This window comes from Sus scrofa, chromosome 14 (genome assembly GCF_000003025.6).
Source record: "Sus scrofa isolate TJ Tabasco breed Duroc chromosome 14, Sscrofa11.1, whole genome shotgun sequence".
NCBI lineage: Eukaryota > Metazoa > Chordata > Mammalia > Artiodactyla > Suidae > Sus > Sus scrofa.
The window spans coordinates 88,980,271-89,002,175 of NC_010456.5; the positions used below are offsets into that span (position 1 = coordinate 88,980,271).

Consider the following 21,905-nt stretch of genomic DNA (forward strand, 5'->3'; position numbering starts at 1 on the left):
GCGTTGCAACCATTCTCAGTCCTAAAATACAGAAAGCTCTTGCTCCTTGTGTGAGTTTTACCCCAATCTATGTGTCCTCCACTCGCCTCACTGGCCTTCCTGCCTGGCCCAGACCCCAGAGTCCTCATCCTGACCCTCTCAGGAATACTTTCAATTCCCTTGCCCTCCACCCTTTCAGCCAATGTGCCCAGGAAAACCCCAGCCCCTGGATACCCCCTTCCAAGTGTTGTCTCTATTTCTCTGAGTTGACAAAGATTCTAGAGAAATGCCCACAATTATGCCATTTTTGAATACTGACTTTTGATCACAACCGAGTACCACGCAAGAGTCCTCAAACTCACTGTTTACTTGACATTCTTAAATTTCTTCCTTCAGATCTAGAAGCTGTAGGACTGTTTGGGGTGAGGAGAAATCTAAGGCCTTGGCTAGATTCTTCAGGGGGATTTTGTTTCTGCCTATTTTTTTTTCTTTTGTGGTTAAAATCTCTGCCCCACAGGCCAGCTCTTGATATTTAGTTTTATCTTTGGCTTGTTTCTCTCAGCCTTGTGCAGTATCCCTCTCAGGGCTGCTGACCTCTGAAATAATTGGGACATTCTACCACCTAGGTCCTAATGCCACACCCCAATGTGAGGGTAGAGTGAGAGCCATATACTTGATTCTGATGTCAGTTTTTTTGGTCCCATCTCCTTTAAGTATGTGGGTATGTGGTTGGACAACAGGATCCAAACAGGATGGTCCCCATCCCTTTGTGGGCATGGTCTTGCTTGGTGGAGCTTGCTTGATTGCTTGGTCATATACAGAAGCTCACATCGTGGCCACACCTTTGAGAAGAAGGTATTCATGACATCGCTATTGTTTGCTGATTCCAAGGGAAGGGAAATCCTGCTCTCTGCTCTTCATAGGCTGACATTTACCAACCACACTTTCGCTTTATTGCAAGGGAGATGAGGAAATGGGCTGAGTTTGAGAATTTATCTGGTCTTCATGACTTAGCACCCCCCAAAATAAATTTCTCCCTTTTCACACTGGATTGTTTATTCCTCAAACATCATTCGGTGTGCAGACTGCCTTGGATTCGGGAAGGAATGCTCACTTTCTTCCCTGTATAGTTGTCCTTCATTTAAAAGGCCATTCTGCAAACTATTGCCTTTGGAATGAATAAGCAATGAGATCCTGCTGTATAGCACTGGGAACTATATCTAGTCACTTGTGGTGGAACATGATGGAGGATAATGTGAGAAAAACAATGTGTATATGTATGTGTGACTGGGACACTTTGCTGTACAGTAGAAAATTGACAGAACACTGTAAACTGACTATAATGGAAAAAATAAACATTTAAAAAATGAAAATAAAAAGCCATACCTTGAAGGGTTATGGCACTTCTCTCTGCCTTTCCCCAAGATAGAAACCCAACTCTCCTCTGCCCTCTTCTCCAGCCCAAAAACAAGGCAGGAGCTGGTCAGGCTGATGTAGCTGTGTCAACCCTCAGCTGAGAATTAATCCTGCTGGTTTGGGCTTGAGGGGCAATGAATTCTATCCAGCAGAAGCAGAGATGTTCTTCTGTGGGGATCTGCATCAGGAACAGGATAAAAAAGCTGTTGAAATTCCTTTACCAGATGGTCTCTTAACCTCTGCTCTCTAGAAGGAACATTTTCTCAGGACCATTGGAGGACTTAAGATCACCTCTGGAGTCAGGGACACAAGACAAATCCTGTTACAACAGAGGCCTCCGCAAGGCAGTGGTTAAGAACACACCTCTCTTAGCAAAGCTTTTGCTTTCTCAGAGGCTCAAAATCCTGCCACCTGGAGACAATGACTTTACAGTGATGCCAGAATCTCCGTCTTGTTACCCAATAATACCACAAAGAGCCTTTCTTAATTTAATTGAATATGGGAGGGACTTTTGGCAGTGGTTGGGAATTCACAGGGGTCTTCCTGCCAGAGGGTCATTTTCTGGGAGTTACTGCTGTGACAGAGTAGGTTAATGATCCTGCTTGTCCCTGTGGCATTTCAGGTTCAATCCCTGGCCAGGTGTAGTGGGTTAAGGATCCAGTGTTGCTGCAGCTGTAGCAGCAGCAACAGATGTGGCTCAGATTAGATCCTTGGCCCAGGAACTGCCATATGCTGTGGGTGTGACCAAAAATAAACAGCCATTTTTCTGAATGCCAGCCAATCTAATTTGAGTTCATTTTACATCGGAAGGGTATGGGAGGGAGCCAGGGGGAGTAGAGATGGAAATGGAGACAGAAATGCAGTTGGAGATGGAGATGGAGGTGGGAATGAAGATGGAGATAGACAAAAAAATTATACACCATGACCAGGTTGGGTTCATCCCAGGTTCACAAGGATGGTTCAACATACGCAAATCAATCAGCATCATATACCACATTAACAAAAAAAAGGTCAAAAATCATATGATCATCTCAATAGACGCAGAAAAAGCATTTGACAAAGTTCAACATCCATTCATGATCAAGACCCTCGCCAAAATGGGTATAGAGGGAACATTCCTGAATATAATCAAAGCCATTTATGATAAACCCACAGCAAATATAATCCTCAATGGGGAAAAACTGAAAGCCTTCTCACTCCAATCTGGAACAAGACAGGGATGCCCACTCTCACCACTGCTCTTCAACATAGTTTTGGAAGTCTTAGCCACAGCAATTAGACAAACAAAAGAAATAAAAGGCATCCATATAGGAAGAGAAGAGATCAAACTGTCACTGTATGCAGATGATATGATACTATACCTAGAAAACCCTAAGGACTCAACCCCAAAACTCCTTGAACTGATTAATAAATTCAGCAAAGTGGCAGGATATAAGATTAACATTCAGAAGTCAGTTGCATTTCTGTATACCAGCAATGAACTATTAAAAAAGGAATACAAAAATATGATACCTTTTAAAATTGTACCTCACAAAATCAAATACCTCGGAATACACCTGACCAAAGAGGTAAAGGACCTATATGCCAAGAACTATAAAACTTTAATCAAAGAAATCAAAGAAGATGTAAAGAAACGGAAAGATATTCCATGTTCCTGGATTGGAAAAATCAATATTGTGAAAATGGCCATCCTACCCAAAGCAATCTACACATTCAATGCAATCCCTATCAAATTACCCAGGACATTTTCCACAGAACTAGAACAAACAATCCAAACATTTATATGGAACAACAAAAGACCCAGAATCGCCAAAGCAATCCTGAGAAACAAAAACCAAGCAGGAGGCATAACTCTCCCAGACTTCAAGAAATACTACAAAGCCACAGTCATCAAAACAGTGTGGTACTGGTATCAAAACAGACAGACAGACCAATGGAACAGAATAGAGAATCCGGAAATAAACCCTGACACCTATGGTCAATTAATCTTTGACAAGGGAGGCAAGAACATCAAATGGGAGAAAGAAAGTCTATTCAGCAAGCATTGCTGGGAAACCTGGACAGCTGCATGCAAAGCAATGAAACTAGAACACACCCTCACACCATGCACAAAAATAAACTCCAAATGGCTGAAAGACTTAAATATACGACAGGACACCATCAAACTCCTAGAAGAAAACATAGGCAAAACACTCTCTGACATCAACCTCATGAATATTTTCTCAGGTCAGTCTCCCAAAGCAATAGAAATTAGAGCAAAAATAAACCCATGGGACCTCATCAAACTGAAAAGCTTTTGCACAGCAAAAGAAACCAAAAAGAAAACAAAAAGACAACTTACAGAATGGGAGAAAACAGTTTCAAATGATGCAACTGACAAGGGCTTAATCTCGAGAATACATAAGCAACTTATACAACTCAACAGCAAAAAAACCAATCAATCAATGGAAAAATGGGCAAAAGACCTGAATAGACATTTCTCCAAAGAAGATATACAGATGGCCAACAAACACATGAAAAAATGCTCAACATCGCTGATTATAAGAGAAATGCAAATCAAAACTACCATGAGATACCACCTCACACCAGTCAGAATGGCCATCATTAATAAATCCACAAATAACAAGTGCTGGAGGGGCTGTGGAGAAAAGGGAACCCTCCTGCACTGCTGGTGGGAATGTAAACTGGTACAGCCACTATGGAGAACAGTTTGGAGATACCTTAGAAATCTATACATAGAACTTCCATATGACCCTGCAATCCCACTCTTAGGCATCTATCCGGACAAAGCTCTACTTAAAAGAGACACATGCACCCGCATGTTCATTGCGGCACTATTCACAATAGCCAGGACATGGAAACAATCCAAATGTCCATCGACAGATGATTGGATTCGGAAGAGGTGGTATATATACACAATGGAATACTACTCAGCCATAAAAAAGGATGACATAATGCCATTTGCAGCAACATGGATGGAACTAGAGAATCTCATCCTGAGTGAAATGAGCCAGAAAGACAAAGACAAATACCATATGATATCACTTATAACTGGAATCTAATATCCAGCACAAATGAACATCTCCTCAGAAAAGAAAATCATGGACTTGGAGAAGAGACTTGTGGCTGCCTGATGGGAGGGGGGAGGAGTGGGAGGGATCGGGAGCTTGGGCTTATCTGACACAACCTAGAATAGATTTACAAGGAGATCCTGCTGAATAGCATTGAGAACTATGTCTAGATACTCATGTCACAACAGAAGAAAGGGTGGGGGAAAAAACTGTAACTGCAATGTATACATCTAAGGATAACCTGACCCCCTTGCTGTACAGTGGGAAAATAAAAAAAAAAAAAGATGGAGATAGAGATGGAGACAGAGGGGCCATGGAGATGGACCTACCAGTGGTGTGATCTTCTCTTTGCGATAGGACCTAGACAAATTCTCTGCAGGACAGAAGTTACAAATGGCAAAATTCCACTGGGCTGGAAGAAATTGCAGGTGACAGGATTGTAAATGAGGCAGATAATCTTTATGGATAGATATGACAAAAAGTCTTCTTCTGGAATATGTATTTATTTAAAACAACAGCAAGGATTTTCTTTATTGTTACAGGACTTCAACGACATATTCTTTCCTTCCTACTCAGTTCCCTTTGTCTTTTTCTCCAGGGGATAACTATTGAATATCTTCAATACCTGGATATGAATGGAGAGAGGGCAATTTAGCATCAGCATATCTAAGCTGTGGCAGGTAGGAGTAGTACATTAGGGAAAAAACCCAATAATGAAAAAATTCCTCAGGTCTGCCTCTTTTTCTGATTCAACCTCCAATTGGCTTACAAGGAACAATAATAAGTTAATAACAAAAAATTCCCTGAGAAGGAAGAAGGAGGCCCAGAGCTGTGTCTGGGTTATAAAATGGAATTTAAATTTACAGAATATCTGGAGTTCCCATTGTGGCACAGTGGTTACCGAATCCGACTAAGACTGAGGTTGTGGGTGCAATCCCTGGCCTTGCTCAGTGGGTTAAGGATCTGGCATTGCCGTGAGCTGTGGTGTAGGTCAGAGACGCGGCTCGGATCCTGCATTGCTGTGGCTGTGGCATAGGCCAGTGGCTACAGCTCCAATTCGACCCCTAACCTAGGAACCTCCATATGCCGCGGGAGCGGCCCTAGAAAAGGCAAAAAGACAAAATAAATAAAAAAATAAATTTACAGAATATCAGAGACGATGATATTCAATCAAAACCTATAAAATGCTTTCTGAAATCACACACATGCATGTATACATATGTAAACATGCAGGATGTCCTTTCTAGATGTAGGTAATTAGAAGCTGACAGTGGTAGGCTGATGCTAAATCAGAAGCTATTCCTGTAGGAAGAAAGCAAGGCTTTTGAAAGTAAGACTATTAATGTTGTTATAGAACTAGGCCTGAAATTTGGGAGCTCTCTTCTGCAATCCCCCTCACTTCACAACTGCTCTGATTATACTGTCTTGTTAGCTCCAAGTCTTAATATTATCTAGTGGGAGTAGGAGGTACCTGCCAATACTTCCACCTGTGTATACAGTCACACAATCTCTACTCTTACTCTTCTAGGAAAACTTACACATGCTTTTTTCTTCTATTCTACTTCTCCCTCTCAACAGTCTCCCTATTAGATGTAAACCATGCTTGTGTCTTGCTTTACAGACTGACTCATCAATATCCAACATCTCCATATTAAGTCTCCCATTCATTCTTAGCCTACTCTAAACTGCTTCCGAAAATAAGTACTCCAGGATTTTAAGCCTCCTCTCATATTTGATATTATTGATCACTCCTTTCTTCTTGAATCTCTCTCTCCTAGTTTTCCTTCTACCTCCTGGCAGTTCCTTCTCAGCTCATTTTTTTTTTTCTTAGCCATTCAGTACTGAAGTTCCTCAAATCTGGCTCTCGGCCCTATTTTCATCTTGCTCACTGCCCCCCATCCTTCGGGCCTAGGCTAACTCATCCACACCCAAGGATTCAAGTCACCACTATCTTGTGATTCATAAGTGACTCATATCTTATTCACCTGATTCCAGCTCTGGATACCCAGCTGCTAACTTGGTATCTCTTTGGGGCAGATCAAAAGCCTTCAAACTAGCTGCTCTCACAACCTTTCCATTCAATCCCTGTCCTCTTCCAAGATTCGCATCTCAGTGAATCAATATTGCATTCATCTTTGGCCACAAGCAAGAAATCTATGATTTTCCTTGATGACTACCTTTCCTTCACTGCCCACCTAATCCATCAGCAAGTTCTGTGTATTGGATCTCCTAAAATGTCTTCAGATCCTTACTCTTACTGTTTCCACGACTATCACCCTAGACCAAGCCTCTGCCGTCCGTTATCTAGACTACTCCTATATCTAACTGGCCTCCTTCCAACAAGGAATCCTTTTAAGATGCCATTCTGACCATGCCATCCCCTTTGCTGAAGCATGTCAGGAGCTTCCCATTGCACTTAGGATAAAGACAAGAGTTTCAGCATAGGTAGTATGGCTGTACTAGAATTGGTCCTTTTCCACCCTTCCAAACTTCATCTCATAGCTCCTTCTTCCTTGCTCTTCCACCAGCACCTGGCTTTCCTCAGTTTTTACCTCTGTCTAAAATATTTTCTGTCTAGTTGAATCTATTCTTAGTTCAAGAGGCAGGTCCTCAAGGAAGACTTTCCTGGCTTTATTAACTCTATCAGTTTGTCCCATAATTCTATATATGCATATAAATTTGTATTATGATGCAGTGATCATTTTGTATTTGTTTACTGTTATTTCTATTGTAATATAAGTCTATAAGCTCCATCCTATTGCCAATGTTAGCACAGTACCGGGCACAGAATGGGTATGTAGTATGTATTTCTTTAAGAAACAAAGGAAGGAAATAAAGAAGCCCTGAGAGGGAGGGAGGAATTGGGGAGAAAATGAATAAATGAACATGCACATTAATGCTTCATTTCAGAATCACTGGAAATAGGCCAGCCCAACATAACATGGAAAATAATCTACATGACTTCATTCATTTCTTCAACAAATATCTGGAGTTCCCATCCTAGCTCAGTGGTTATTGAACCCAACTAGTATCCATGAGGATGCAGGTTCGATTCCTGGCCTCACTCAGGGGATTAAGGATTTGGTGTTGCCGTGAGCTGTGGTGTAGGCTGGCAGCTACAGCTCTGATTAGACCCCTAGCTTGGGAACCTCCATATGCCATGGGTGTGGCCCTAAAAAAAGATCCCCCCAAAAAAACCCCGAAATATGTATTTTTCATTATTAAAATAATATACTTTTTTCTGATTATGAACATAACTTGGAAACCATGGAAAAATACTCAAAGTACAAGGAGAATCAATTTACAGCTCAATGATGAATTACTGTTAAAATAAGTTGTCATGTTTCCAGTTTTTTCCTTTTATACACAGTATATAAGCAGGATCATCATCTAACTATCTATATATATAATATACATAGGCTTGATTCTTTCTCTTAATGAAGTATGATGAACATTCTCCTGTGTGGTTAAGAATCCCTTGAACACACGGCATTTAAATTGCTAAAATGTGTTCTTTTGCAAACATGCATGTAATATAGACATCTTTCCACTGGTCAGATATTTAAGGACTTGCCAATTTATCACTTCTACAACAAACATATACATGCTTTGAGGGGCCCAAAGACAAATAGGGCAATGCATGGAATCTTGTAGGAAGTGGATCTGGGGAAAACAGGAGGCAGCTTTTTCCAGGTGGCTGAAGAGAATATTTGCTCGTGGGTTGTTAGGCCTGGAGTAGATGTCCTCAGAATGGGACGTACTGTCAGTCAAGGTAAAGAGCCCTCCGTCACTCAGATGCTTGACCAGGCCGGGGTGCCTGCTCCCTGGGCGGGTCTGGCCTAAGCGCACTGACCTTCAAACCCTGAGGCAAAGAACCCCAGAGGCTTTGCCTAGGAATAGCGTACTGCCCAGGTACACATACTAGGCTCTCGGGCCATATGCCGCCACGTGCCAGGATCAGGGCCCCGCCCCATCCAGCTTCCCGCCACGCCCCTCACAGTCCGCATTCAGAGGCTCTCCCCGCAGCTCCGCCTCCCGGCGACCTCCGCAAGTCCTCCCGGCCCCCTAGAGTAGCCCCTCCCCCGGATGCGGGCCCCGCCCCCGCAATCCGGGCCCCGGGGCTGCCCCGCCCCGCGGCCCGTTCGCGAAGCGCGGGGGCGGGGCCCTGCGCGATGACGTGGGCGGGCGTGCGCCGTGACGGGCAGCGTCTCTGTTACTCAGCTGAGCGGCCGAGGCCGGACGACGCTGCCCGGAGCGCGGAGCCGCGAGCAGCGCTGGGTAACGGCCGCGGCGACCGCCGGGACGGCGCCAGTCTCCACCGCCTAGGTTTTCTGTTGCCGTTCGCTGCGCTGCCAGGTGAGTGTGGTGAGAGCTTGAGGGCCAGAGCCGGCGGCCCCGCGGTGTTTATGTTATTGTGCCGCCGCCGCCGCCACCGCCGCCGCCTCTCTTCAGCCGTGACCCCCTCCCGGGAGTGGGGGCGGGAGCTCGCGGCGGGCGGGGGGCGCGCGGCCCGCGTGGGTGGCGCGGGAACAATAGCTGCGGGATAGGCGGGGGCCGCCCTGGGGGCGTGAGGCTGCGGGACCCTGGCGCGCCCCGCCTGCCCCCCACTCGCCCCCCGCCTGCCTCTCCAGCTCCGCCCGTCGGTCCTCAGGCGTTCTCCTAGCGCGGGTCCGGCGTCCGCGTATGGAGGGATAAATGAAACGGGAGGTTGGTGGCAAGTTCTGAAATACTTCGGCGAAGGTCGGAACGGAGGCGCCTAGGCGGCCCGCCGCGCCCTGGCTGCCTTCCCCGGCAGTGGAGAGCCGGGGAAAGCGTTCCGGTGGCCGGGACCCGACGCCTGCCCGGAGCCCACGGGAACAGTGTTTTGTTTCTCGGTGGTTTCTTTGTGCTTATGTTGTGGGCGAACGCAGGCGGCGGCGCAGAAAGACTGAGGTGGCCTTCAGCAGGGCTGCGAGGGAGAGCCCGGGCCGGTGGCTTGGGCGGGAGGTGCCCGTCAGGCTCGGCGCGAGCTTCAGTGGTCAGCGCGCATTTCTCATGAGGGTCACTCGGTGGTGACCTTTTGACTTTTTCACCCCACCCTCCCTTCTCTTTGTCTTGCACTTCTGTTCACAATCCTTAGGTCGTAGAACCGGGTCTATTTCAAGGTACCGTGATGAACACAAAAGTGTTTTATTTTCATTTTAATTTCTGAAAGTTTCCTATCATGTGTTTACTGTGGACTTAATAACATGTTGACTGCACGTTATCAGACAATGTCAATTGCTTACTATTTTTACCTCTGAAATTCAGTGATCTTTCCCGAAGAATTCTGGTCTGTCAGTCCATTGTGTTTTAAGATAAGCATCCAGCAAGTACCCCCTTGGTAATTAGAACATCTGTTTATTTCATTCATTCATTCATTCATTCATTCAACAACTGTTCAGTACTCTACCCAGATGGAGAGTTTGAGGGTAAAGACAAATATCCTTTAATGGAAGAAGATACTTTGAATGGATGTACCTTTAAATGAGATTTAAATGAAATTATGTAAGTAATGTGTGTTAAAGAAGGTATAGCTATATTCTGGGTCATTTTACTGTTTTGGTAGTACATCTGGAATGTTAGGCGTAACCTTAAATGTATTAGGAAGTAGAGTTATATTTGGTCTAAATGTACAGCTTTCATGTATTTCTTTACAGTCATGTGTAATGTTTACTTCAGAATCCTCTGCTGTGGGTTAAGCCTAGGAGGTTAGATGCTGTGAGTGAACATGTTTAGTGCTGTACCTGACATAACCAAGCAGTCAGAATGGGACTTCCTTCAGGACAGGCCTGTCTTGGATCTGTGTCTCCAACACCTAGCCTGGAATATAGTAAGTGTTAAATAAAACTCAGATCACTGAAAAGCTCTTTACAATTGATAATATTGAAACTCAAGCCTTAACAAAAAGCATTTAATGTTCTTCGTAAAGTTTTGGAAGCCTCATGCAAACGGGTCACATCCAGATGGCTAAATGATCAGTTCGTATATATATTGTCTGTCACAACAGTAAGGGTTTTTGAATCACTTCAGTATCAATTTTTTTTCCTTATTACTTCTGAACTATCCTAAACTTAAATCTTGCTAAAATATTTTTTACTCTGTGTGTCTGTGTATGTGATATGTATATTTCAGTGATATTTCAGTAAGCCTCTAAAATGATTATTTATCCTTTTGTGAATATTACTTGAAATGTTTCTCGATACTCCTTTAAGTGGAAAAGTTAGACCAAAAGAAACAAATGGCATAAAAGTTTTATTAGAAATCCTTAATATCTAATTACATTTTATTAAAGTTTGTTAGAAATGTTTTGGACTAATAGTATTAGGCATATGGGTCTAAAACTCAAAATAATATTTATCCACAGTACATGTCTTTTCTTCTCCCTACTTAATATGTTTTAGCACTTATTTTGGATATGAAAGAATTTGAGGTGAGCTTAAGAGTGCAAATAAAGAAATAAAGTGATACTTTATTAAGATAGGGATGAAAATCTTGAGATACTAAACTTTTATTGCTTTACCTAGTTAAAGTATGTTAAATTCCAGTAAGGGTTACTGATACAAATCCTCTGGTCAGGCTTTAGGTGACAAACCCAAAGTGTTTTTGCTTTGTTTTCTAAACTCTGTTGGTTTTAAAGAATAACAGCTTTTTCAAGATATTATTCACATGCCATAAATTTATCCTTTTAGAGTGTGCTTCAATGGTTTTTAAATGTATTCACAAAATTATGCATTGATCACCTCTAATTCCAGGACATTTCATTACCTCCAAGAAGAAACCCCACACCCATCAGTAGCCACTCCCTGTTCAACTTTACCTTATTTTTAAAGGAAGAGATAGCACTGATTTTGTTTTAGTAAGTGTATGCATTAATGAATTTGAAAAGGACTCCTTCTAAGTATCCTGGCAGAGTGGGAAACTTTATCCTTCATATTACTTTATTTATTTTTTGTTGTTGTTGTTGTTGTTGTTGTTATTGTTGCTATTTCTTGGGCCGCTCCCGCGGCACATGGAGGTTCCCAGGCTAGGGGTCGAATCGGAGCTGTAGCCACCGGCCTACGCCAGAGGCACAGCAACTCGGGATCCGAGCCGCGTCTGCAACCTACACCACAGCTCACGGCAACGCCGGATCGTTAACCCACTGAGCAAGGGCAGGGATCGAACCCGCAACCTCATGGTTCCTAGTCGGATTCGTTAACCACTGCGCCACGACGGGAACTCCCCTTCATATTACTTTAAATCCTGTGAGAAAGGCCACTTGAAAGGGAAATTCGTTTAAGAACAAATTTACCAAAATTAATGAAATTAGGTACTTAAATTTTGTTATTTATTAATTTAGTTAGTTATTTCTGTGCCCATGCCATGTGGAAGTTCCTCGGCCAGTGACTGAACCCAAGCCACAGCTGTAACCAGAGCCACAAGCAGTGGCAATGCTGGATCCTTAATCCACTGAGCCACCAAGGAGCTCCTAATCTTTAAATTTTTGTTTGCTGAGTGCCTAATATTGTGGAAATAACCTGTGTTTATACTCAGTGCTCACCAAAACTACTTGAAGTAATTTATTAAGTGACTAGTCACAAACTATCCTAGTGCCAATTAAGAGGTTGTTGAATAGAAGCCTGATTCTTAATGTCTTGCTTTGTCATTGAGTTGAGTTTTGAGACATATTTGTGTCATTTAAATAGTTGAGATGCTTTGTTGCATATGTATATAAAACAATGTCTGATTTTAAGATGCCAGCTCTCTAGAGGTCTCTGATCAAGTCAGTAGTATGGATGGTAGTCTCTCTGATTCATGTAGAGCAGGGAAGTCATCAAAGCCACATAGCTTTAGATGTAAATCATTTGTCTCTCTGAGCTGTGATGCTTATTGTCTTAGTCATGAGCTCTTTCCATGAACATTTAGTAGCTTTTTCTTCTTGCTTTAAGGCAGATTATTTGAACTTTGATTTCAGAAATGAGTCAACAAACTTTACTACGTAACAGGTGACAGGAGTATTAAAATAAGCTGTTCTATCATTCAGGGTCATAGGTGGAAGTAGACCTGTCTAGGAATCAGACCTAGGTTCATTTTTTAGTTCTGTCATCTGGACCTTGTCATCAGCAAGTTATAGAGGTGTAGGCAGGCAGCGTACCTTTTTGGTTAGAACTATAAACTGACACTGTTGGAATTTTTCTTCTTTTTAAATAGAAAAGTTGTTCCCCAGATAGATGGTTCTTCAGAAAACATACTAGGACAAAAGGAGTCCTTCTTGGGTGAAAGTTAGATTTTTGTAATCTACAGAAGCAGAGAAAATTGTTGCATCAGATATTTTCTGTGATGGAGTTCCCATAGTGGCTCAGTGGTTAACGAACCTGACCAGTATCCATGAGGACGCAGGTTCAGTCCTTGGCCTTGCTCAGTGGGTTAAGGATCCGCCGTTGCCGTGAGCTGAGGTGTAGGCCGGTGGCTGCAGCTCTGATTGGACCCCTAACCTGGGAACCTCCATATGCCGTGGGTGAGGCCCTAAATTTTTTTTTTTTTTGTGATGACTATACTTATAAGTCAAATAAAAAGCTTCATTATAAGGAAGGAGTTCTTTGGTTAGTAGATTTTTATTCATTCCACAGCACCATGCTTACTAACAAGACTGTGCTTTCAGACTTCGTGGAAAATATGAAAATGAAGAGTTTATTAGCTTCAGGAACCTCATGATCAAGGGTGGAATTTAATGCATACCTAAACAGTGCTTTTTTGTTCTATTAAAGATTGTGAGAGGGATTCCCTCCAAATGAACAAAAGCCTACCCTAAACCTCTGGGCAGGCCAAATTTCATTGAAATCCAATTTTTAAAATTATATATAAGGAGTTTTAGAATACTGCCGTTCTTTTTCAGGGTGGCAGGTTATATCACAAATATATGTCTCCATCTCCCATTACCCTTTGGTAGTGCATCAGGTTTGGCTAAAATATGCCAGCTCTTTGGAAAGTTAAGGTACCCAGACTTAACAGTGGCTGCTGCAAATCTAACTATGTGGTATAGGCTAGTTCAGGTTACATAACATCTTTAGGCCTTTTTTTTGTTTGTTTTTTTTGTTTTTTTGTTTTTTTTTTTTTAATGGCCACCCCCAGGGCAGTTCCTGGGCCAGGGATTGAATCAAAGCTGCATCTGCGACCTATACCACAGCTGCAACACCGCATCCTTTAATTCAACTGCACTGGGCAGGGGATTGAACCTGCACCTCTCTAGCAACCTGAGCAGCTGCAGTGGATTCTTAACCCACTCTGCCACAGCAGGAACTCCTTTGGACCTGTTTTATTTTCTGTCATATGAGAAAATGTGAAAGTGAAGAGTTTATTAGCTTCAGGAACCTCATGATCAAGGGTGGAATTTAATGCATAATCTCAGAGGCCTGTGAGGTTTAACTGCATGTGCAGTACCTGGAATGCTAGATGCAGGTATTAAGGAAATTTTAGCTGTTGTTATCACTTACTATTTTTAACTTGGAACAGATGCAAAATGCCAAGTAAATTTAGAATCAGAATACACCCATTTTCCCCACCTCTGCATCTCTGAGGGATTATTTAAAATTTGATTATTTCATCTAATATGAGTTGATTGAAATGATTTATCATTTAGACCAGTAATTCTCTCTGCCTTAAAAGTTTGGAAATGTTCCAAAAGCAAACATTAAAGGGAACATTTGCCACATATTCTGACACAAAGTTTTTTTTGCCCCTTTTATCTTTCCTACTGCAGAGAATTGCCTAAGCTTTCCTAGGTTTATTTTGATGGTAGCTAAAGGAATGGAAATCTAGGAGCTGAAAACAGCTTTATCATTACCCACTTTTTAAGAAAATGGAATCCTGTCACGTCTTTTAAATTTAATCTTATTGTGGTCTTTGACGCTGTGAAAATTGCAAATTTGTTAGAGACCAGGTAAGCACAACAGTTCATTAAGCATTTTGTAGAGGTTATTAGGTAGCATCTGGAAACTCTCTCTTCTTTTTCTATGTTTTTCTAAGTTTTCTATGAAGTGTTTCTGTGCTTATATTGATATATTAAATTTCTTGCTCCTTCCTGAGGACAACAAAACTATGGTTTTGCGCAGGCAGTATTCATTGAGAAGCCATTTTAGTGATGTTGGGGGTTACAGGAAGTAGAAGTCATTTTCTCTTTTCAATGAGTATAGCTGAATGGGAGATTATAACAAACGTGTGAATTTATGTCCAAATACAAAAACCAAGTGTTGTTAGGCATTTCATTGGGAATTTCTTTTTTCTTTTTCTTTTTCTTTATTCCTTTTCTGTTTTTTTGTTTTTGCTTTTTTAGGGCCACACCTGTAGCATATGGAAGTTCCCAGGCTAGGGGTTTAATTGCAGCTGCAGCTGCCGACCTACATCACAACCACAGCAACACCAGATCCGAGCCTTGTCTGGGACAACCACCACAGCTCGTGGCAATGCCGGATCCTTAACCCACTGAGTGAGGCCATGGATTGAACCCACATCCTCATGGATACTAGTTGAGTTCACAGCCTGCTGACCCAAAACAGGAACTCCTCATTGGGAATTTCTTTAGTCATCGGGTCTGAGAGCTGGATGTTGGGGCATTTGGGAACTAATGAACCATACATCTTTAGCCCCACCTTTTAAAATATACTCACTAGATGGGAGTTCCTATTGTGGCTCAGTGGTAATGAACCTGACTGGTATCCATGATGATGCTGTTCCATCCCTGGCCTTGCTCAGTGGGTTAGGGATCTGGCACTGCCGTGGGCTGTGGAGTAGGTTGCAGACGAGGCTTTGCATTGCTGTGGTTTGGGCCAGAAGCTGCAAGTCTGATTCAACCCTTAAGCCTGGGATCTTCAATATGCTGCAAGTGCAGCCTAAAAAGCAAAAAATAAAATAAAATATACTCATGAAATAAGCCAAAAAAGCAAGATATCTTCTAATATCTGGTTAAAGCTGAGTGTGGTACATGTTAGGTAAAATGTAAATCAGAAGAAAAGGGAAACCTTATAGTCACCTCACATCCATTTTAGAACAGCAGGATATCAAAATAAGTATCTGAAAAGTATGAAAATAGATAGTAGAGAAGAAAATGTTAACTGTAGTTCTCCAACTCTACTGTATTGAAGCTTCGAATACTGATGGCTAGATATTATGCTAAGAGCACTTTCTTAAGCTTTTCTCTGATACTGGGAAGTGTAGCCTTCACTACTTCTTGTTGCTAAGAGGCCAAAGCTCCCTCATATTTTGGGGACACTAGAAAAGAAAAACATTAAGCACAACTGCTTTGCTTGACATGAGGCATCAAAAACATTGGGAGGTTGCTATTTCCTAAAAGCTATTAGCCAGAGTGGAAACCCACCATTCCCTGCCTTGCTCCCTAGAGGGTGATTCTCTATCAGATGCCATTTAGGTCAGCCAAAAGTGAGGTAAAGGAAAGCCACCGCTGTATAGATTTCCCTGTGACTTAAGAAAGGGTCACTTTTCAGTCAAACCCCCCCAAAAAAACTAAAGCATCTGGATTTGTCTGTTACTGTTGGTAGTTTTTTTAAAGTTTTAGTGATTTTTATTTTTATTTTATTTACATTTTATCCTTTTAGTAGTATAATTACTTATTTTCAGAATTTCAAAGATTTAAAATGATACACAATAAGAAGTTTCCTTTTCCACCCTGTGCAGCCCAGCTACCCATTCCTTTGAGTGGAAACACTGTTACATTTCCTGTGAATTCTTCCAAAGACATTTTATGTGTGTGCAAGTAAATGCAGATGTATAATTCCTTTCCAAAAGGACTTTTGGTCCAGAAGTATTTCAGAATTATGGTTTGGTGATTTTTTTCTTTTCTTTTTCTTTCTTTTTTCTTTTTTTTTTTTTTTTTTTTTTTTGGTGGCAGGAGGGAAGAAAGGGAGGGACTGTAAAAAGGTGATATAGTGCATTTACTATATTATCCAAAATGCTTAGCAAAAAGTGTGGGGTACCATTCTATAATTAAACACATGAATATTTTTGTATTAAAGCATAAATAGTACAGTAAGGATAAATGAAAATTACAAATAGTCTGTGGAATTTTTGGTTAGATTTTACACAAATGGGTTTGTTTTAAACTTATAAAAAACTTGTATTTCTCAGAGATTTATGGATTTCACAATTGCCAGTGAGGGATTGTGTATTTTACATATGTATATGTCCTCGGCCGCCCTCATTTTTTAAGTTGCATACCATACATATTACCCTTCACATTTTGTTTTTAACTTAACTGGCTTAGAGATGATTTCATATTAGTCCTATCAGTGCATAAATAGCATGTTTCTTCCTTTTTTTTTTTTTTTTTAACACCTTCATGGTGTACCATTTGTCTTAGTTTGGGCTCCTATAACAAAATACAACAGACTGGATGGCTTAAACAACATTTATTTCTCACAGTCCTAGAAGTTGGGAAGTTCAAGATCAAAGTGTCAAAAGATCTGGTTCCTGGTGAGGACACTTCCTGGCTTTGAGATGTCACCTTCTCACTGTGTTCTCACATAGAGAAAGAGTACTCTGCTCTCTGTTACTTTTTTTTTTTTCTGTCTTTTTGCTATTTATTGGGCCGCTTCCGCAGCATATGGAGATTCCCAGGCTAGGGGTCCAATCGGAGCTGTAGCCATCAGCCTACGCCAGGGCCACAGCAACGCGGGATCCGAGCCGCATCTGCAACCTACACCACAGCTCACGGCAACGCTGGATCGTTAACCCACTGAGCAAGGGCAGGGACCGAACCCACAACCTCATGGTTCCTAGTCGGATTCGTTAACCACTGCGCCACGACGGGAACTCCTCTCTGTTACTTTTTATCACTAATCCACTACAGGGGCCCCATCCTCATGACTTCTTATAAACCTGATTACCTACATTATTACTTAAGGGTTATGGCTTCAATTTAAGAATTTTGGAAAGACCCCAAAATTCAGTCAGTAATAACATTATACAGGTATAAGGTTTGTTTAAGTAGCCCTCTCTATTTAGGTATATTTGAGGCATACTTAGATTGTTTTGAGTCTTTTGCTGCCGAAAGCCATGGTGCGGAGTTGCCATTGTGGCGCAGCGGAAATGAATCTGATGGGTAACCATGAGATTGCAGGTTTGATCCCTGGCCTTGCTCAGTGGGTTAAGGATCCGGCGTTGCCATGAGCTGTGGTGTAGTTTGCAGGTGCAGCTCGGATCTGGTGTTGCTTTGGCTGTGGTTGAGGCCAGCAGCTGTAGACTCCTAGCCTGGGAATATCCATATCCTGTGGGTGCGGCCCTAAAAAGCCAAAAAAAAAAAAAGAAAGAAAAAGAAAAGAAAGCCATGATGTACTGGATTACCTTGTGCATACATAATTCTAATGTGTAGAATGCACTTAAAAAGTGCAATTGCTTGGTTACAATGTATGTGCTTTTGCAGTTTCGATAGATATTGCTGAAGTGTCATCTGTAGAGGTTGTGCCAACTTACAGTCCACGGGCACTGTGTATGGATGACTGCTTCTTTCCTCATTGTCAGTATGAGTGAGATTAAATATCTTTTGTTTTTTAAAGACTGTTGGTATTTTTATTGTGAACTATCCATATACTTGCCTATTTTTCTTTTGGATTGTTACTCATCTTCTTAGATTTGTAGGATTTATTTTTATATTTTGTATATTTTATTTTTCCAGTTTACAATTTGCCCTTTAAATTTTCTGATGATGATTTTGTCATCCTGAAATTTTTTTCTAAGTAGTTAAATTTATCAATATTTACCAACTTTTAAATTGTATGCTGTGACTAGCAAGTCTTTCCCTAGCTCCAGATTATATGAAAATTTGCAAATGTTTTTTCTCTGATATGGCTGTGGACTGGAACAGAGAAGTAGGTTGGTAAGTAAGAAAAATGTGGGGTCCAGTGAGTCAAAAGGAGAATATGTAGGAAAGGAGATGGAGAGTACAAGTAGAGATTGGCCTTTGTTAGAGACATGACTTTGATCAAATAGGAGGGAATGCAGAAAAGCTGTGTGTTCTTCCAAGGGAATTTTCTGGCTGGAAGATGAAGACATCCTCTTGGCTTTCATCTTCTCTCATCGTTTCTGTTTTCTTAGTGAGATTGGTATGGGCAGAGGGGAATGGGAGTGTTTGAAGCAGTTTGCTAAGAAGTAGTGATTGTTTACTTAAGGGTTAGAAGTCTTGAATTTAAGGTCATATCAGCCTGGTTTTGTGACACCCCCTGCCCCCAGTGTGTTATTTATTTGGTTAGGTACAAGCACAGATAAAGCTGTGCTTTGATTCCTCTGGGGATGAGGTTTTGCCAGGTGTATCAAAGTTGTACAGAGAAACAGAATCTGTAGAAGATATAATATGTATGTATATGTGTATAAGTAAATTTCAAGGCATTTGCTAACACAATTATGGGGACTGACAAGTTGGAAATCTGTGGGGCAGGCTGGCAGGAAACTCTTGAAGCAGATGCTGCAGTCTTGAAGCAGAATTTCGTCTTCCTCAGGAAAACCTCAGTTGTGCTCTTAAGGCCTTTCAACTGATTGAATGAGGCCTATGTTATTGAGGATAATCTCCTTTAATTAAAGTCAACTGATTATGGATATTAACCACATCTATAAAATACCTTTACAGCAACAACACTTAGATGAATGTTTGATTAACAGGACTGTAGCCCAGCCAAGTTGACACATAAAACTAGGTGAGCATAAAAGAGTGAAAATCTGCCCTTTGCAGCAATGTGGGTAGAACCTAGAGAACATTATGCTAAGTGAAATACGTCAGAGAAAGACAAATACTGTATGATATCATCTATATGTGGACTCAAAAAAATAAGACAGGAGTTCCTGTAGTGGCACAGTGGTTACCGGATCCGACTAGGAATCATGAGGTTGCAGGTTCGATCCTGGTCTTGCTTAGTGGGTTGAGGATCTGGCATTGCTGTGAGCTGTGGTGTAGGTTGCAGATGTGGCTCGGATCCTGCGTTGCTGTGGCTCTGGCATAGGCTGGTGGCTACAGCTCTGATTAGACCCCTAGCCTGGGACCCTCCATATGCCGCAGGAGCGGCCCTAGAAAAGGCAAAAAGACAAAAAAAAAAAAAGACAAATCAATGTATATATAGCAGCCCAGAAAAACAGCCTCACAGATTTAGAAAACAAACCAGTGAACTAGTGGTTATGGGTGTGGATAGGAACAGAGGCAAGATTAGGGTATGAGATTTAAGAAATACAAACTACTATGTATAAGATAGATAAGTAACAAGGATATATTATATAACACAGGGAATTATAGCCATTGTTTTATAATAACTTTAAAAAAAATTTTTTTTGGTCTTTTTTAGGGCTGTACCCGTGATATATAAAAGTTCCCAGTCTAGGGGTCTAATTGGATCTGCAGCCACTGACCTACACCATAGCTACAACATGGGATCTGAGCTACGTCTACGACCTACACCATAGCTCATGGCAATGCTGAAGCCTTAACTCACTGAGCGGGTCCAGAGATGGAACCCAGTGTCATCCTGGATACTAGTCTGGTTTGTTATCACAGAGCCACAATGGGAACTGCACTTCATGATAACTTTTGATGGAAAAATTCTGAATCACCATGCTGTACACTTAAAACTGGTATTTTAAATGTTCAATTAAAAATTTTTTTGAATTGAGGGAGTTCCCATTGTGGCTCAGTGGGTTATAAACCTGACTAGTATTCATGAGGATGTGGGTTTGACTTGTCTCAGATCCCAAGTTGTTGTGGCTGTGGCATAGGCTGGTAGCTGCAGCTCCTATTTGACCCCTAGCCTGGGAAGTTCCATATGCTGTAGGTGCGGCCCTAAAGAGAAAAAAAAAAAGTTAAAAAACTTTTTTAAACAGAAGGAAAATGAATAGGGGAATGAGGGCTTTTTAGAGGACATGTTTAGAGGAAAAGTGATGAATCATGAACTCTAACATGGGCAGGAAAGGAGGTGAAGTCAGGATGGATACTAAGAAAGTGGTAGCATCAATGTATTGAAAATTCTGTCTTTTTTTTTTTTTTTAAACCCAATGAACTTCATTATATTTATAGTTGTACACCCATCATCACAACCCAATTTTACAACATTTCATTCCCAAACCCCCAGCCCACCTTCCGCCCGCCGCTGCAACCTGTCTTCTTTGGTAACCATAAGTTTTTCAAAGTTTGTGAGTCAGTTTCTGTTCTGCAAATAAGTTCATTGTATCTTTTTTTTTTTTTTTTTTTTTTTAGATTCCACATGTAAGTGATAGCATATGATGTTGGTGTCTCACTGATTAACTTCACTTAGCATGGTAATTTCTAGGTCCATTCATGTTGCTGCAAGTGCCATTATTTCATTCATTTTCATAGCTGAGTAATATTCCATCGTGTTTATGTGCCACATCTTCTTTATCTACTTCTCTGTCAGTGGACATTTAGTTTGCTTCTATGTCATGGCTATTGTATATAGTGCTGCAATGAACATTGGGGTACACGTATTTTTTTGAGTCATGGTTTTCTTTGGATAGATGCCCAGGACTGGTATTGCTGGATCAAATGGTAATTCTCTTTTTATTTTTTTGAGGAATCCCCATATTGTTTTCCCTAGTGGTTGCACCAACTTACATTCCCACTGGCAGTGTAAGAGGGTTCCCTTTTCTCCACACCTTCTCCAGCATTTGCTGTTTGTAGACTTTGCCTTGCCTTTTTTTTTTTTTTTTTTTTTTTTTTTTTTGCTGCTTAGGCCCATACCTGCAGCATATGGAAGTTCCTGGGCTAGGGGTCGAATCGGAGCTGTAGCTGCTGGCCTGTGCCATAACAATGCTGGATCCTTAACCCAATAAGCGAGGCCACGTATCAAACCTGCATCCTCACAGATACTAGTTTGGTTCTCACCCGCTGAGTCACAATGCAAAATCCTGTTTGTAGACTTTTTGATGATGACTATTCTGGCTGGTGTAAGGTGGTACCTCATAGCAGTTCTGATTTGCATTTCTCTGATAATTAGTTATGTTGACAACTTTTCATGTGTTTTTTGGCTATCTTTACTTCTTTGGAGAATTGTCTGTTTAGATCTTCTGCCCCCGCCCCCTTTTTGTCTTTTAGGGTATCCCCCATGGCATATGGACGTTCCCAGGTTAAGGGTCAAATTAGAGCTACAGCTACTGGCCTACACTACAGCTACAGAAACGTGGGATCCAAGCCTGTGATATACACCATAGCTCACAGCAATGCAGGATCCTTAACCCACTGAGCAGGATAAGGGATTGAAGCCGTGTCCTCATGGATACTAATCAGGTGCATTACCACTGAGCCACAGTGGGAACTCCCATCTGCCAATTTTTTGATAGGGTTTTTTTTTTTTTAATATTGAGTTGCAGGAGGTCTTTATATATTTTGGAGATGAATCCCTGGTCAGTCACTTCACTTGCAAATATTTTCTC

The 21,905-nt window shown here is 41.5% G+C and overlaps 1 protein-coding gene across 7 annotated transcripts in view; it reads left to right on the forward strand.

Moving 5' to 3' along the window:
* The window catches only part of MAPK8 (mitogen-activated protein kinase 8), a 119,962-nt gene continuing 106,700 nt past the window's right edge, over nt 8,644–21,905 (forward strand). For 4 of the 7 annotated variants that reach the window (XM_021073086.1, XM_003359272.4, XM_013983428.2 and 1 more), the window contains exon 1: nt 8,644–8,822. The gene's annotated coding sequence lies outside the window, so the exon portion shown is untranslated. The remainder of the gene's footprint in view (nt 8,823–21,905) is intronic. The other 3 variants (XM_013983427.2, XM_021073087.1, XM_021073085.1) reach the window with 3 other exon arrangements.